This window comes from Phyllobates terribilis, unplaced genomic scaffold, assembly GCF_046119375.1.
Source record: "Phyllobates terribilis strain yellow unplaced genomic scaffold, ASM4611937v1 Scaffold_1__5_contigs__length_1240528914, whole genome shotgun sequence".
Taxonomy (NCBI): domain Eukaryota; kingdom Metazoa; phylum Chordata; class Amphibia; order Anura; family Dendrobatidae; genus Phyllobates; species Phyllobates terribilis.
In genome coordinates this window covers 629,133,171-629,151,799 of record NW_027362761.1, presented here as the reverse complement: position 1 = coordinate 629,151,799, position 18,629 = coordinate 629,133,171, and positions in this window count along the sequence as shown.

The following is an 18,629-nucleotide window of genomic DNA, read 5'->3' as shown; positions in this document are numbered from 1 at the left end:
ACCGACCCGAAGAATAAAGTCGTCTAATCACTTATACCGCACAAGGAACAGCGTCAAAAATAAACTCTTGGGTTAGGATTGGGCTAGGGTTAGGGCTGGGTTTGGGGCTAGGGTTGTGCTGGGGCTAGGGTTGTGCTGGGGCTAGGGTTGTGCTAGGGCTAGGGTTGTGCTAGGGCAAGGGTTGCGCTATGGTTAGGGTTGTGCTAGGGTTAGGGCTGGGGTTGGGATTTTTTTCAAAAGTAAGAAAAAAAGATGACGATATGGCGACTAGTGTTGAGAGCAAGTGCTCGCTACTTGAGTTTGCATCGGGTGCTCTGGTATGTATTGAGTATCGTGGGTATTTGAGTGACATGCTCGAGTCTCTGCCCCATATGCTTCGCGGCCAAAAAAGTTTACAGGGATTGCCTGCCATGCACGAGCGATCCCCGCATGTTTTTTTTTGGGTGTCTAATAACCGTGAAACATGCGGAGCAGGGACTCGAGCATGTCACTCGAGCACACGCTTTACATGGTGCATACCTGAGTACCCGATGCAAACTCAAGTAGCGAGCACTTGCGCTCAAGAATAATGACAACTTATTCAATATGATGACCTAATGTAAACAAATTCTGTGCCGTACCTCTGGGTTCAAAATGTTCACTATACACCTTAATAAAATCCTTGAGGGGTATAGTTTCCAAAATGGGGACACTTGTCGGGGAGCTCCACTGTTTAGGCACATCACGGGCTCTCTAAACGTGACATGGTGTCCGCTAACAAATTGAATGGAAAATCCGCTCAAATTGTTAGCGGACGCCATGTTGCGTTTGGAGAGCCCCTGTGTGCCCAAACATTGGAGCTCCCCCACAAGTGACCCCATTTTGGAAACTAGACCCCCCAAGGCACCTATCTAGATGCATAGTGAGCACTTGGAACCCCCAGGTGCTTCACAAATTGATTTGTAAAAATGAAAAAGTGAAAAAAAACATTTTTTAATTTTTATGAATCAATTTGTGAAGCACTTGGGGTTCCAAGTGCTCACTATGCATCTAGATAGGTGCCTTGGGGGGTCTAGTTTCCAAAATGGGGTCACTTGTGGGGGAGCTCTAATGTTTAGGCACACAGGGGCTCTCCAAATGCAACATGATATCCGCTAACAAATTGAATGGAAAATCGGCTCAAATTGTTAGCGGACACCACGTTGCGTTTGGAGAGCCCCTCTGTGCCCAAACTTTGGAGCTCCCCCACAAGTGACCCCATTTTGGAAACTAGACCCCCCAAGACACCTTTCTATATGCATAGTGAGCACTTGGAACCCCCAGGTGCTTCACAAATTGATTCGTAAAAATGAAAAAGTGAAAAAAAAAACACTTTTTCATTTTTATGAATCAATTTGGGAAGCACCTGGGGTTCCAAGTGCTCACTATCAATCTAGATAGGTGCCTTGGGTGGTCTAGTTTCCAAAATGGGGTCACTTGTGGGGGAGCTCCAATGTTTGGGCACACAGGGACTCTCCAAATGCAACATGATATCCGCTAACAAATTGTCGGCTCAAATTGTTAGCGGATATCATGTTGCATTTGGAGAGTCCCTGTGTGCCCAAACATTGGAGCTCCCCCACAAGTGACCCCATTTTGGAAACTAGACCCCCCAAGGCACCTATCTAGATGCATAGTGAGCACTTGGAACCCCTAAGTGCTTCATAAATTGATTCGTAAAAATGAAAAAGTGTTTTTTTTTTCACTTTTTCATTTTTACGAATCAATTTGTGAAGCACCTGGGGGTTCCAAGTGCTCACTATGCATCTATAAAGGTGCCTTGGGGGGTCTAGTTTCCAAAATTGGGTCACTTGTGGGGGAGCTCCAAAGTTTGGGCACACAGGGGCTCTCCAAACACAACATGGCGTCCGCTAATTATTCAAGCAAATTTTACAATCAAAAAGTGAAATGGCGCTCCTTCCCTTCCGAGCCCTGCCGTGCGCCCAAACAGTGTTTCTTCCCCAAATATTGGGTATCTGCGTGCCCAGGGAAAATTGCACAACAAATTTTGGGGTCAATTTTTTTTGTTACCCCTGTGAAAATAAAAAAATTGGGTCTAAAGTAACATTTTTGTGAAAAAAGTTAAATGTTCATTTTTTTCTTCCACATTCAAAAAATTCCTGTGAAGCACCTGAAGGGTTAATAAAGTTCTTGAATGTGGTTTTGAGCACCTTGAAGGGTGCAGTTTTTAGAATGGTGTCACTTTTGGGTATTTTCTGTCATAAAGACCTCTCCAAGTGACTTCAAATGTGATGTGGTCCCTAAAAAAATGGTTTTGTAAATTTTGTTGGAAAAATGAGAAATCGCTGTTCAACTTTTAACCCTTATAGCTCCCTAACAAAAAAAATTTTGGTTCCAAGATTGTGCTGATGTAAAGTAGACATGTGGGAAATGTTATTTATTAACTCTTTTGTGTGACATATCGCTCTGATTTCAGGGCTTAAAAATTCAAATTTTGAAAATTGCAAAATTTTCAAAATTTTCACCAAATTTCCGTTTTTTTCACAAATAAACGCAAGTGATATTGAAGAAATTTTTCCATAATCATGAAGTACAATATGTCACGAAAAAACAGTCTCAGAATCAGGGGGATCAGTTGAAGCGTTCCAGAGTAATTACCTCATAAAGTGACAGTGGTCAGAATTATAAAAATTGGCCCGGTCATTAACGTGCAAACCACCCGCGGGGCTTAAGGGGTTAAAGCCATAACGGACAATGCACGGCAAGGAGCATTAACTTACACCTGCTCATGCCGTGCAGTGTCCGTCATTGGGCGTTATGGGGTTAATACCGCTGTCAAGTGTGATGGTGACATGTAACAGACTTTAACATAATGGCCATCAGTTCTAATGAACATGGGGCCACCGTGCAGTATGAATGCACATTGACGAAGGGTTACCTTGACTGCCGGATGACCTCTTTAAAAAAATATATATATGGCTCTCAGAATATGGTGACAAAAGCCAAATTGTTTTTGTAAATGTTTTTATTTTATTTTTAATTAGTAAATCATGAATAGAAATATATAGATTTGGGATCCCGTAACCATACTGACCCATAGAGCAAAGGTAACAGATCACCACCTGATTACCACAAAGTAAGCGGCGCTAGTACAAAACCTTGAAAAAGAAAATGTGGAATTACAGTTTTTCTCCTCACCGTTTCCACTTATTTCATAGAATAAGTTGTGTTCTGCAAAAAACAAGCCCTCTTGCGGCTATGTCGAAATATTAGAAAGGTTATGGTTCTTGTTACAAGGAGAGGAAAAAGTAAGTTACAATATCCTGGGGAAAAGCTCTGTGTCTGCCTCCTGAAAACCTCCAGCTCAGGGTTTGTTACCCGACCGACGACATGTTTAACAGATTCCTTTGACTAAACCACCCTTCACATGTCCATATAATACCGGTACTGGAAAAATGGTACCGGTGTCATAAGTATTTTGGATCAGTGTGTCATCCGTGTGCCATCAGTGTTCTATCCGTGTGCAATTCATTTTTTTTCCACCATGACTTAAATATCAATTCCAAAGCTTCTCCTATACTTTGCAGTGTTAAACATGTACAGCACACGGTTGTCACAAGGATGTTTCACACGGAGCCAGAAATGTGTATTGGCCCTTGTAATCCATGCGGACGGGTCTCATGCAAAGATCTCCATAGATTATGATAGGTATGTGTGCATACGTGTCTTCAGTGCATGTGAAAGCGAATGCCACACGTGCTGAAAACATGTACATGTGAAGGAAGCTTTACACACTGTGTGAACAAGTATGAAAAGTCACCTCTTAATCATTGAATTAAGGTTTTCTCTTTTGGTTCCATTGCCATGGGTGTAAAATCCAGCATCTAAGCATGTAGTCTGCCTGTGCGAACAGTTGTGATAAAATGGCTCGTTCTAAAGAGCTCCCTGAATTCAGCATCTTGCTGTCATATGTTGTCACAAGTCAGTTCATGAAAGTTCAAATAAGACATGGCTGGGTGAGTTTGGTGTGGAAGAACATGACTGACCCTTCAAGAGACCTAACCTCAACTCCATCAGATAGATACCTTTTGGATTAACCAGAGATTACAAGCCAGGTCCCCTTGTCCAACATCAGTGTCTGACCTGATAACTGCTCTTCTGGAAGAATGGACAACAAATTGCACAGAAATGTCCCCCAATTTTTTTTTTAGAGTGGAAGCTTTATTAGCTGCAAAGGGAGATCAACTCCATGTTAATGACCCTGGATTTAAAAAGCAATGTCATAAAATTTCCTCCAGGAGTAATGTGTATGTGTCCCAATAATTTTATCCCTACAGTGTGTAATAGGTTCTGCTTCTTCCATGGTGAGAGGTGGAGACTGCTTCTCTGATGATGTGTAAATCTGGAGGTGAATGAGAATCATAATCAGTTTTGTTATATATTTTAGGAAGGACGTCCAGAATAAAAGGCTTAAAGCACCCAATAATTGAAGACAGTGAGGATGAGGAGGTGCAGCCAACGTAAGCACTAAATACGACTATCATTCGTTACATTGTATTGTAAGGCTATGTTCACATGTCTGGTAGTTATACCTGTTTTTGGATTTGTTAGGGGTGATAAAAAATGAAAAGATACAATGCAAAATTAGTTCATTCAAATAAGGACGGGAATGTCTTAAATTGTTTTCTTTTTTACTGCAATCTGTTTTTTAGCAGGATCATGTGCCGATTTGCCATGAGCGTTACCCGTTGGCCATCGCTCATAGCAGATGATCATTTTAACCATGTGTAGCACAAGTGATCGGATGAAAGCACCTTCAAGTCTTCTAAGGAAACTATTAAGGCCAGAAAAAAGTAAAAAAAAAATGTTTTTTTTTTTTTAAAAATATAAACGTTCAAATCACCCCCCTTTTGCCCCATTCAAAATAAATGAATAATAAAACTAAAATATACATACAGTTATATGAAAAAGTTTGGGCACCCCTATTAATCTTAAGCTTAGTATTTTATAAAAATTGGTGTTTTTGCAACAGCTATTTCAGTTTGATATATGTAATAACTGTTGGACACAGTAATGTTTCTGCCTTGAAATGAGGTTTATTGTACTAACAGAAAATGTGCAATCTGCATTCAAACAAAATTTGACAGGTGCATAAGTATGGGCACCCTTATCATTTTCTTGTTTTAAATACTCCTACCTATTTTTTACTGACTTACTAAAGCACTCTTTTTGTTTTTGTAACCTCATTGAGCTTTGAACTTCATTGCCAGGTGTATGCAATCATGAGAAAAGCTACTTAAAGTGGCCACTTGCAAGTTGTTCTCCTGTTTGAATCTCCTCTGAAGAGTGGCATCATGGGCTCCTCAAAACAACTGTCAAATGATCTGAAAACAAAGATTATTCAACATAGTTGTTCAGGGGAAGGATACAAAAAGCTGTCTCAGAGATTTAACCTGTCAGTTTCCACTGTGAGGAACATAGTAAGGAAATGGAAGAACACAGGGACAGTTCTTGCTAAGGCCAGAAGTGGCAGGCCAAGAAAAACATCAGAAAGGCAGAGAAGTAGAATGGTGAGATCAGTCAAGGACAATCCTCAGACCACCTCCAGAGAGCTGCAGCATCAACTTGCTGCAGATGGTGTCACTGTGCATCGGTCAACTATACAACGCACTTTGCACAAGGAGAAGCTGTATGGGAGAGTGATGCGAAAGAAGCCGTTTCTGCAAGCACGCCACAAACAGAGTCGGCTGAGGTATGCAAAAGCACATTTGGAGAAGCCAATTTCTTTTTGGAAGAAGGTCCTGTGGACTGATGAAACCAAGATTGAGTTGTTTGGTCATACAAAAAGGCGTTATGCATGGCGGCAAAAAAAACACAGCATTCCAAGAAAAACACTTGCTACCCACAGTAAAATTTGGTGGAGGTTCCATCATGCTTTGGGGCTGTGTGGCCAATGCCGGCACCGGGAATCTTGTTAAAGTTGAGGGGCGCATGGATTCCACTCAGTATCAGCAGATTCTTGACAATAATGTTCAAGAATCAGTGATTAAGTTGAAGTTAAGCAGGGGATGGATCTTTCAGCAAGACAATGATCCAAAACACCGCTCCAAATCTACTCAGGCATTCATGCAGAGGAGCGATTACAATGTTATGGAATGGCCATCCCAGTCCCCAGACCTGAATATCATTGAACATCTGTGGGATCATTTGAAGAGGGCTGTCCATGCTCGGCGACCATCAAACTTAACTGAACTGGAATTGTTTTGTAAAGAGGAATGGTCAAACATACCTTCATCCAGGATCTAGGAACTCATTAAAAGCTACAGGAAGCGACTAGAGGCTGTTATTTTTGCAAAAGGAGGATCTACTAAATATTAATGTCACTTTTCTGGTGAGGTGCCCATACTTATGCACCTGTCAAATTTTGTTTGAATGCAGATTGCACATTTTCTGTTAGTACAATAAACCTCATTTCAAGGCAGAAACATTACTGTGTCCAACAGTTATTACATATATCAAACTGAAATAGCTGTTGCAAAAACACCAATTTTTATAAAACATTAAGCTTAAGATTAATAGGGGTGCCCAAACTTTTTCATATAACTGTATATTGCTGCATTCTGAATCGCCCGATCTATCAAGATATAAAAAGAATTAATCCAAATGGTAAACGGTGTAACGAGAAAAAAAATCAAAACACCAGAATTAAGTTTTTTTGGTCGCTGCAACATCGCAATAAAACGCAATCACAAGCGATTAAAACATATATATATATATATCTACCTAAAAATATTATCAATAAAACCTTCAGCTCAGCGTGCGAAAAATAAGCCCTCACCCAGCCCCAGATCCTGAAAAAGGGAGACGCTACGGGTCTCGGAATATGGCGCCATTATAATTTTTTTTACAAACTTTAGAATTTATTTCACCACTTTAAAAAAAATAACCTATTCATGTTTGGTATCTGCAAACACATAATGACCTGGAGAATCATAATTGCAGGTCAGTTTTAGCATTTAGTGAACATGGTAAAAAAAAAAAACAACCAAGAGACAAGTGTAGAATTATACTTTTTTTGCAATTTTGACGCACTTTTGAATTTTTTCCTTTTTCTCCAGTACACGACATTGTAAAACCAATGATGTCGTTCAAAATTACTATTCGTCCCAGAAAAAATAAACCATCACAGGGCCATATTAAAAAATAAAAAAATTATGCCTCTGGGAAAAAGGGGAGCGAAAAACGGAAAATCCCAAGGTCGTGAAAGGGTTAAAGGACAGAAATCCTCAACTATACTGATTGTATTGATTGAACAGTACCACCATATACCACCATAGCATTACTGAATCTCTCTATACCATGTGTGGTTAATACCGTAACTAATACTGCCATATAGTTACTAAATTATACTTTTATAACATGATTTTAGAACCACCATACTGTAACTGAAAAACAGCATCATATTGTGACTTTATCACTTGGGGTCTGAGCTGTTTTGATGCCCAGCGATCAAAAAGTTATTTAATTCTAAATGCCCTCAGACTCATGAGATAGAAGTTGGCTAAACCCGGTGATTTTGGCTTGAATCGGTTAGCTTCCTAACATCTGTGGGGACAGGCCTGATTCTAGCTTTTTTTTTTGGTGCCCAAGGCGAAAATTCAAGTGGCACCCCTCCCAGCAGTTCATGGTATACCTGCAGTGAATAAACACAATCCCATCATTGTTTTTTAGGTTTTGCTTTTAAGATATTCATTATGTGGTAAAAGTGACGTGTGAACATGATTCTCCAGGTCTTTGTGATTACAGTAATCCCAAACTTTCAGAGATTCTTATTTTTGTAAAAAAAAACCCAACATTTAGCTTGTGATGCTTTTTTAAGGACCTGTTAGAACAATAAAAATATATCTATGAAGCTATGTGAGGGCTGTTTTTTGCACAGTAAGTTGAAATATTTATTGCTATCAATTCAGGGTGCATACATTTGGATGGCTTTTTGCTGTAAGAGGTGTGGTGACAAAAAAAAGTAGTTCTTCTATTTTTTTTTCTCTTTACTGCATATGTTAGTTCTTTTTATATTTTGATAGATCAGACTTTTAAGGATGTGGACATACCAAATTTTCTTTAATTGTTTAATTTGTGTTTAATGAGGGAAGACCGCACCAGATCCATGATCATTAAATGAATACATCACCAGAACATTCCATCAGTACATGAATGGCACCAGCATCCTCATCAGTACTTAGATACAGCACCAAAACAACCATTAATACACTAATTCATTATTAGAACCATAATCGGTAATTGAATATAGCACTGGGACCATCATTATTAATTGAATACATCGCCAGAACCACCAACTGCACATGAATACAGTGAAGAGCAAAAGCGTATCAATCTTTTGAACTTTTGACTTTCAGGCTCCATATCTCACCATCCACTACTTATTTTATTGTGAGACTACCCTCATTTTATAGACAATCATCTTGTCTATCTCATATATAAACTTGAGTTGCAACTATTTGGCATATGATTAATTATGCAGATTCTTGTCATGTCACTGCACTGTTACTGTTTTGCTCCTAAAAATCTAAATACAATTTTTTATTATTTTATTAGTATTTTGTAAATCCACCTTTAGCTTTCAACACTGCCTGAATCCTTCTGGGCATGCTCTCGATCAGATTCAAACATGTCTTGACCGACATCTAATTCCGGGTCTCTTTTACATGTTCCCAGTTGGTGCATGCTCTTCGACTCGCTTGGATATGTATATAGTTTTTTATTCCATTCTACCCACAAGTGTTAAATTGGATTAAGGTCTGAGGTCTGTGGGGGCCAATCCAGCACTTCGACTTCATTGTCATTGAACCATTTATTTGCCAATCTCAACATATGCTTTGGGTCGTTGTCCTGCTGGAACACTATGTTGTCCTTTTCATACCGATGGTACTCGAGTGTACAAAGTAATTTGTCTTGTAGGATACTCACATATAGCTCAGCATTGAGACCACCATCGATTCTGGTAAAGTATCCAACGCCTTTAGCTGTGAAACAACCCCATATCATCAGGCTTCCTTCACCGAACTTGACAGTTCCTTCAATTTCTCCATCCTTTAGCCCCATTTTCCTTTGTTTCTTCCAGACCCATTTTCATCCATCATAGCCTAGTCTATTGACTTTTGTCCCATAGCTCCAAACCACCCGTTTCCTATCTTCTACAGTTCACTTTTCATACCTTTTTGCAAACTTGTGTCGACGCTTCTTATGATGATATTGAAGTCGATGCTTCTTCATCTTTTTTTGAGCTACCATTCAAGACTTGTGTAACATGCTTTACACGGTGCTTCCACAGACATCTGTGATCTCACTATTACGAAACTTACAAGTCACTCCAGCCCGTGATATTGGAAGCAGACTTTGCATCCGTAAGTATGGCAAAAGAGGTGACGGGGAATGCATGATTGGAGCAGTAGGCTGGTACTCAAAAGGAGTTGGATATGATAGAGACCTTGAAATGGTCTGGGAAGAAGCGCTCCCTGAAGGACGATACATTGCATACCGCATAGACTGCTCTTATCTAGGAGCGTCATCTGAGGTATCAGTGAGGAAGTGGTGGGTGCTGCCTTTCATGGTAATTGTAGGGTCTTGTGATGGTGTAGGTGTCTATCTGCCCTTTTTGACACCCTCCTGGTTAGGTAAAATGCAATATCCAAGTAGTTGTTGGTGAATTAAGACCCATGAGAACAATGAACATTTCTTCACTCCACATTTGCAAGTACAACTCCCTCTACCTTGATGGTTTTATCATTTAAAATAGTATTTTTCTTTTCACTTTGACTCTTAACACAGACCTTGATTTGTATGTTTCTACAGAAAGAAATTCATAAGAAATGAGGAAACCCCTCCGTCGTCTTTTGTGGCTTTTGAAAGTGACGTTTTATGAGTAATTTTGACAACATATAATAAGTTCAAGTTAAACTTCACTTAAAAGCTATGTTCACACATGTTGTGTTTTTTTAGCATTTTTTGCTGCAGATTTTTATGCAAATTTTCAGTTGTGTTTTGCAGTACCAGCAAAGTCTATGAGAAACCAGAATTCTCTGTTCACACATCATGCTTTTTTGTTGTTGTGTATTTTGTGCCTTGGTTGGGTTTTTGGAAAATAGAGCATGTCACTTTCAGCATTTTTGTCAGTGTTTTTTCACCCATGGGAAATAATGGGTGGTTGTAAAGGGAAGTGTCCCAGGTTGTACATGTATATACGTATCTGCATGCTAGCCATGCTTGCAGATAAGTATACATGTATATATTGGCCCCACATCTCCCCATGTGTTTCAGTCTGTTTGCTGCTGGGGGAGGTTTCAATAGAATGTCCAGCCATGTGCTAAATCAGGTTTTGCGAGTATGGTTGGACATGAACAAAGATCTTAGCCAGTGGGCGGGGAATAATACATCATTTCCTGTGACATGAAGCTGGACACTGGCTGGACTTAAAAACCCAGAATGCACATGTGCTAAGGCCCCTTAGACTCTTGTGCTAAGGCCCCTTAGACTCTTGAAGATGGACATAACAACACATGGCTGAGTATCTCTCTTCCCCTGTAACTTCTTTACTTACTAGCCCTATATACCCTGTACTAACCCTCCTAGATATTGATAGATATATATAGGCAAAGTTGGTATAGTTGGGTGGGCCGATATTGCATGAGTGATTAGCAAACGTGGGTGGAAAATATATTAGGTAATTGGGAATTGTGAATCCGTTTTGTGTACTGTGTTAGTGTGATACCTAGTAGTATATTAACTGTAGACTTTTGTGTAATAAATACCTTTTATTAGCACACGGTTTTGTCTCAGTTGGTATATAGTATAAGGCACAGATAACGTTAGTGGAAATTAATTATTAATAGTCAAGTTTGATGTTAATAGTTAATATCGGACCTCAGTAGAGGTGTAGGAGAGTGCCCCCATTAATTACTGATATTTTGGAGGAAAATCACATCCTTATACAGTGGTGAAAAAAACGCTGAAAAAATGCACCAAAATTTGCAGCAGCGTTTTTGATGGTGAAATAGAATGGGGTTCTTTTTTAACAGAACTTTATGTACATGCATAAATAGAGACAGGACAGTGAAAAAAATCGCTGAAAAAACTCACAAAAAATGCGTCAAAAAACGCAGCTAAACGTTTTTGACGCAGCTAATTTCCTGCCAGAGATTGTGTTTTGATGCAGTTTTCTGAAGCTGAAAAACACAACATGTGTGAACACAGCCAAAGTAAAACTTAAAGGGTTTACCCGCAAAGTTCATTTTAATCAATAGATCTTGATAATAATAAATTCCACAATTGGATGTGTTTAAATAAAATGTTCCTGTGCTGAGATAATCTTATAAATGGGCCCCTGCTGTGTACTGTGTAATGGCTTTGTCTGACGGTGCAGGGACATGGACAGATAATTCCACAGCTCCTGGGAAGGGGGAGACGCAAAAGAGTCTACAAACATTACAGGACTGGATCACAAAAAATTCTTTCTTTGAGGTAAAACATTTTTTAAAAACAGGCAGGGAAATGTTTTATCTCACATTCATTTTCAAGGAAAACGAACGAGTGCAATCCGATAAAAAATTGGATTCTACTTTGACCAATATTAATCTATGAGTTACCGCTCATCTGTAATTTTTTTCACAGCTGAAATCGGACTTAGAAAAAAAATCGCAAGTCAATGGGTGCGAGAAAAATAAAATCACACGGCTCTCGGACCTTGCGAGTGCCGTTCAATTTTTAAATACCCAGAATCAGTTAATTTATTTGAAAGAAACACACAGACTCCTTTAATAAATCTAAATTTAACTAATAACATAACACCCATTCCATTGAAGCCGATGTCAATTGAAATAAAATAATAAAGCATCATCATCCTCACCTGTCCCTGACGTGAATAAAATCATCCATTTGTTGCGCGACAGGTCTAGGTCTGCTACATCAAGATGGCAGGCTGTATTGTCGCAAGATACGACTATACAGTCTGCCATCCTGCAGAGACAATTAGCTGTGCAAGCTTGCGCACCTCAGTGTGCTGGCAGAAAGGTCATCGGAGTCCTTATCCAATGAACTCTGTTCACCTCACTGACATTAACGCATGTGCGGTGAGAACTTTCCCACAGCACTGCAGTAAAAAAAGAACACACTTTGTAACGTGTGTTTTCACAGCGCAAATGCACCCAAAAACACATGCATATAAAAAAAATGATGTGGGTTCCCCCCTACTTTTTATAACCAGCCTTTGTAAAGAACAGAGGTGTGCTCTTGTATTAACAAGATAGGAAGGTCCATAGATATTGGCCCTTTCCCAGCCTAAAAATAAAAGCCTGCAGTTACCCCAGAATTGGCGCATCAATGAGATGCGCCAACTCAGGCTCTTTGCTGGCTTTTCCTGATTGCGATGGTGCAGTGGCAATTGGGGTAGTAGTTTTATCAGGTTGATGTCAGCTTTGTAATGTAATGATTGACAAAAGTCTGGGATGGGCTGAAATGTTTTGTATGTGGACCTCCATTAAAAAGAACTTTTCATCAACCACGTGAGTGACGGGATTCGTCATTTTAAGCCTTGTAATGTCAGCTGGCATCAAAACCAAGGGTTAGTAATGGAGTGGTGTCTATCAGACATCCCCATTACTAACCCAGTAATAAAAAAAAAACAAAAGCACACACACACACACACAGGAAAACATAGTTTATTTTAAAGAACACTCCCCCACACCTCGTTCACCTATTTATTAAAAAGCAAAAAAAAAACCATGAAGATCCAACGTAATCCAGCCAATCAGAAGAAGTCCAAAAATGGGAACCTGAAAGACATAAAAGGAAAGTTAAATAAATAAAAGGAAGAAACTCTCGCTCATTCGCCAATTTATTTTTAAATTACAATCTCTGCACCTGCGACGTAACCCATTGGGGTTCCCACGACATCTAACGATTCTGTACAGCAAGCTATGGAGCGTCGTTTTGAGAACCATGCTTCATAGGTCACTCCCGGTTATGTCTCACAACCGATAACGTCAGTAACTTAGTAATGTCATCGCTCATGAGTAGTGTTGAGTGATACCTTCCGATATCAGGAAATATCGGATCGGATTGGATCGGGCCGATACTCAAAAAGTATCGGCTATCGCCGATTCCGAATCCGGAAACCAATGCAAGTCAATGGGACACAAATATCGGAATGAAAATAAACCCTTTCTTTCCTTGTAGGTTAATTCTACATGAAGGAAAACAACTAACAATAATGTAGAATGTATTGGGGGAGGGGGTTGCCCAAATCGATGGGAACAGTGCTCACAGTGAAACATGAAAAGCCGGCAATTCAGCAGCGGCATACACCGGTACCCGACAATTTATAATAGAAAGAATAGAGCTTCACACATAGATTAGATAGATAGAAACATGTCAGTCACATATGTAAGAAGTACAGTGACAGTGTTGCTTACTGTACTTGTCATTTAGTGTAAAGGATTTATTTAAAAAAATAATAGTGTTTTCATGCACGGTCTCTTTAAAAAAGCCGGCCGGCAATTCAGCAGCGGTACCCGACAATTTAGAACAGAAAGATAGAGCATTACACATAGATTAGATAGATATTATGTATGTGACTGACATGTTTCTAAGTACAGAGACAGTGTTGGTTACTGTACTTGTCATTTAGTGTTAAAATAAAGGATTTATTAAAAAAAAAATTGGCTTGGGGTTCCCTGTAATTTTAGGCTCTAGCGGAGGTTAAGCAGACGGCTGGGGCAGATGTTTGAAGTCTGGGAAGGGGGTAATACCCATGGAGCTTCCCAGGCTACTAATATCAGCCCCCAGCTGAATACCTAGCCTTTACTAGCTATTAAAATGGGGACCCCCCCAAAAAAATGACGTGGGGTCCCCCTTATTTTAATAACTAGCAAAGGCTAGGCAGACAGCTGGGGGCTGATATTAATAGCCCAGGAAGGGTGCCATGAATATTGGCACCCTCCCAGGCTAGAAACACCAGCCGTCAGCCGCCCCCAGAAATGGCGCATCCATAGGATGCGCCAATTCTGACACTTAGCCTCGCTCTTCCCACTGCCCTGTAGCGGTGGCAGTGGGGTAATAGGGCTGGGGTTGATGTCAGCTTATAATGCCAGCTGACATCAAGCCCAGGTTAGTAATGGAGAGGCGTCTATAAGACACCCCCATTGCTAACCCCATAGTCAAAGTTACAAAAAAACACAAACACCCAGAATAAAGTCCTTTAATTGAAATAAACACACAATTCTTTATTGTTCTAAATTAAACCATACTTACCATCACGCCCATTCCAGCTGAAGCCAACGATCTCCTGCAATAAAAGAAAAATAATAATGCAACATCATCCTTACTTTTCCATGGTTCCCAGGACAGCTCCAGCTCTGCTACATCGAGATGACGGGCTGGACCGCAGCAGAAAGCTGCCATCCAGCCTGACATACCGCAGACACTGAGAAGCGCAAGTATGCTTGCGCTCCTCAGTTTCTGGCTGTGACGGCATCCAGATGAGCCGACAATGAACTCAGCTCACCTCATGCACGTTACTGACAGCGTGGGAGAATTCTCCTGCGCATGCGGTGAGCATGAGAGAATTCTCACGCTGAAGCGCATAGCGCAGCAGAATTTTCCCACGCTGTCAGTGACGTGCATGAGGTGAGCTGAGTTCATTGGACATGACCTCGGCTCATCTGGATGCCGTCACAGCCAGACACTGCAGAGCGCAAGCATGCCTGCTCTTCTCAGTGTCTGCGGGATGACAGGCTTGATGGCAGCTTTCTGCTGCGGTCCAGCCTGTCATCTCGATGTAGCAGAGCTGAAGCTGTCGTGGGAACCATGGAAAGGTAAGGATGATGTTGCTTTATTATTTTTCTTTTATTGCAGGAGATCGTTGGCTTCAGCTGGAATGGGCGTGATGGTATGTATGGCTTAATGTAGAACAATAAAGAATTGTGTGTTTATTTCAATTAAAGGACTTTTTTCTGGGTGTTGTGTTTTTTTTAAATACTTTACTAGAAATTCATGGCGGTCATGTCTAATAGTGGCGTGACCCCATGAATTTCGGGCTTAGGGCCAACTGATAATGCCAAACTGGCCCTAACTCCTTTATTACCCAGTGAGCCACCGCACCAGGGCCCTGGATGAGTTGAGTACAGCGCCAGAAGATGGCGCTTCTATGAACGCGCCATTTTCCGAGGTGACTGTGAACTGCAATTTGCAGTGGGGGGGGAGGGGGCAGAAAGATTGGGCCTCCCAGCGCTGCGGATACCAGCCCCCAGCTGCCTAGTTGTACCTGGCTGGACACAAAAATAGGGCGAAGCCCCACGTATTTTTTTGTTTAAATTATTTCATGAATTTCCTGAAATAATTTTTTCAAAATTGACATGGGGCTTCGCACTATATTTGTGTCCAGCCAGGTACAGCAGGCAGGAACGGGCTGCCCCCAACCACCAGCTGCCTATTTGTACCTGGCCGGACACAACAATATAGTTAAGCCCTTTTTTTCTTAATTGTTTCATGAATTTCATGAAATAATTAAAAAAAAAATATGTGGTGCTTCGCACTATTTTTGTGTCCAGCCAGGTACAACTAGGCAGCTGGGGGCTGGAATCTGCAGTGCAGGGAGGCCCAAGCTTTCTGCCCCCCCCCCCCCCCCGCTGCAAATTGCAGTCCGCAGCCACCCCCGGAAAATGGCGCGTTCATAGAAGCGTCATCTTCTGGCGCTGTACCCAACTCATCCAGGGCCCTGGTGCGGTGGCTCACTGGGTAATAAAGGGGTTAGGGCCAGCTTGGTATTATCAGCTGGCCCTAAGCCTGAAATTCATGGGGTCATGCCAATATTAGACATGACCGCCATGAATTTCTAGTAAAGTATTTCAAAAAACACAACACCCAGAATAAAGTCCTTTAATTGAAATAAACACACAATTCTTTATTGTTCTAAATTAAACCATACTTACCATCACGCCCATTCCAGCTGAAGCCAACGATCTCCTGCAATAAAAGTAAAATAATAAAGCAACATCACCGTTACCTTTCCATGGTTCCCAGGACAGCTTCAGCTCTGCTACATTCACATGACAGGCTGGATCGCAGCCGAAAGCTGCCATCCAGCTTGCCATGACGCAGACACTGAGAAGCTCAGGCATGCTTGCGCTCGTCAGTGTCTGGCTGTGACGGCATAAAGATGAGCCGAGGTCATGTCCAATGAACTCAGCTCACCTCATGCACGTCACTGACGGCGTGGGAAAATTCTCATGCACTCAGCGCTTCAGCGTCAGAATTCTCCCACGCTGCATGAGTTGAGCTGAGTTCATTGGACATGCACGTCACTGACAGCGTGGGAAAATTCTCACTCTGAAGCGCTGAGTGCAGGAGAATTTTCCCACGCTGTCAGTGACGTGCATGAGGTGAGCTCATGTCCAATGAACTCAGCTCACGTCATGCACGTCACTGATAGCGTGGGAAAATTCTCCTGCACTCAGCGCTTCAGCAGGAGAATTCTCCCACGCTGTCGGTGACGTGCATGAGATGAGCTGAGTTCATTGGACATGAACTCGGCTCATCTGGATGCCGTCACAGCCAGACACTGAAGAGCGCAAGCATGCCTGCGCTTCTCAGTGTCTGCTGCATGGTAAGCTGGATGGCAGCTTTCTGCAGCGATCCAGCCTGTCATGTGAATGTAGCAGAGCTGAAGCTGTCGTGGGAACCATGGAAAGGTAAGGATGATGTGCTTTATTATTTTACTTTTATTGCAGGAGATCGTTGGCTTCAGCCGGAATGGGCGTGATGGTAAGTATGGTTTAATTTAGAACAATAAAGAATTGCATCTTTATTTCAATTAAAGGACTTTATTCAGGGTGTTTGTGGTTTTTTTTTTACTTTGACTATGCTCCATTACTAACCTGGGCTTGATGTCAGCTGGCATTATAAGCTGACATCAACCCCAGCCCTATTACCCCACTGCCACCGCTACAGGGCAGTGGGAAGAGCGAGGCTAAGTGCCAGATTTGGCGCATCCTATGGATGCGCCATTTCTGAGGCGGCTGACGGCTGGTGTTTCTAGCCTGGGAGGGGGCCAATATTCATGGCACCCTTCCTGAGCTATTAATATCAGCCCCCAGCTGTCTGCCTAGCCTTTGCTAGCTATTAAAATAGGGGGGACCCCACGTCATTTTTTTGGGGGGTCCCCCATTTTAATAGCTAGTAAAGGCTAGGTATTCAGCTGGGGGCTGATATTAGTAGCCTGGGAAGCTCCGTGGGTATTACCCCCTTCCCAGGCTTCAAACATCTGCCCCAGCTGTCTGCTTAACCTCCGCTAGAGCCTAAAATTACGGGGAACCCCACGCCAATTTTTTTTTAAATAAATCCTTTATTTTAACACTAAATGACAAGTACAGTAAGCAACACTGTCGCTGTACTTCTTATATATGTGACTGACATGTTTCTATCTCTCTAATCTATGTGTGATGCTCTATTCTTTCTGTTGTAAATTGTCGGGTACCGCTGCTGAATTGCCGGCCGGCTTTTTTAAAGAGACGGTGCATGAAAACACTATTATTTTTTTTAAATAAATCCTTTACACTAAATGACAAGTACAGTAAGCAACACTGTCACTGTACTTCTTATATATGTGACTGACATGTTTCTATGTATCTAATCTATGTGTGATGCTCTATTCTTTCTATTTTAAATTGTCGAGTACAGATGCTGAATTGCCGGCCGGCTTTTTTAAAGAGACGGTGCATGAAAACACTATTATTTTTTTAAATAAATCCTTTACACTAAATGACAAGTACAGTAAGCAACACTGTCACTGTGCTTCTTATATGTGTGACTGATATGTTTCTATGTATCTAATCTATGTGTGATGCTCTATTCTTTCTATTCTAAATTGTCGGGTACCGCTGCTGAATTGCCGGCCGGCTTTTTTTAAGAGACGGTGCATGAAAACACTATTATTTTTTTTAATAAATCCTTTACACTAAATGACAAGTACAGTAAGCTGAGCGCTGCCATCCAGCTTGTCATCCTTCAGACACACTGCAGAGCGCAGGCATTATGGGAACTTCCAATTCCGGTATTCGATATTCTAAAAGTATCGGAACTCAGTATCGGAACTCCGATACCGCGAATATCGGTCTATACCCGATTTTTCAGTATCGGAATGCTCAACACTACTCATGAGACATGACCGGGAGTGACCCGTGAATCGACCTATGAGCCCATTCCAATAAAATGAAGGTAAACTATTTCATCAACTGTTGTGTTCAAACTTTTTATTGGTACTGTACATGAGCATCCCTTTATAGTGAACCCCTTCAGTGCTGTTACTTTTTCTTCTCTTTGTAATTTATTACTCAAGAAGCTGTCCTCTTTTCTCATATATCCTGAAGTTCTAAATGTTGCAGGGGTTGTCCGGTCAAAATGGATAAGTCTGCAGTCACACTGTGTGACTGCAGACTCATGAATCCCCCTAGCACAGACACTTTGCGCTATGGGGATTTGCCGATATGAGACCCGGGACCGGAGGCTATGTATGTGTTATACATACCCCTGGCCAGTCAGCGCCGCCTCGCTTCGTTCACTTGTATGGAGCGAGGTCA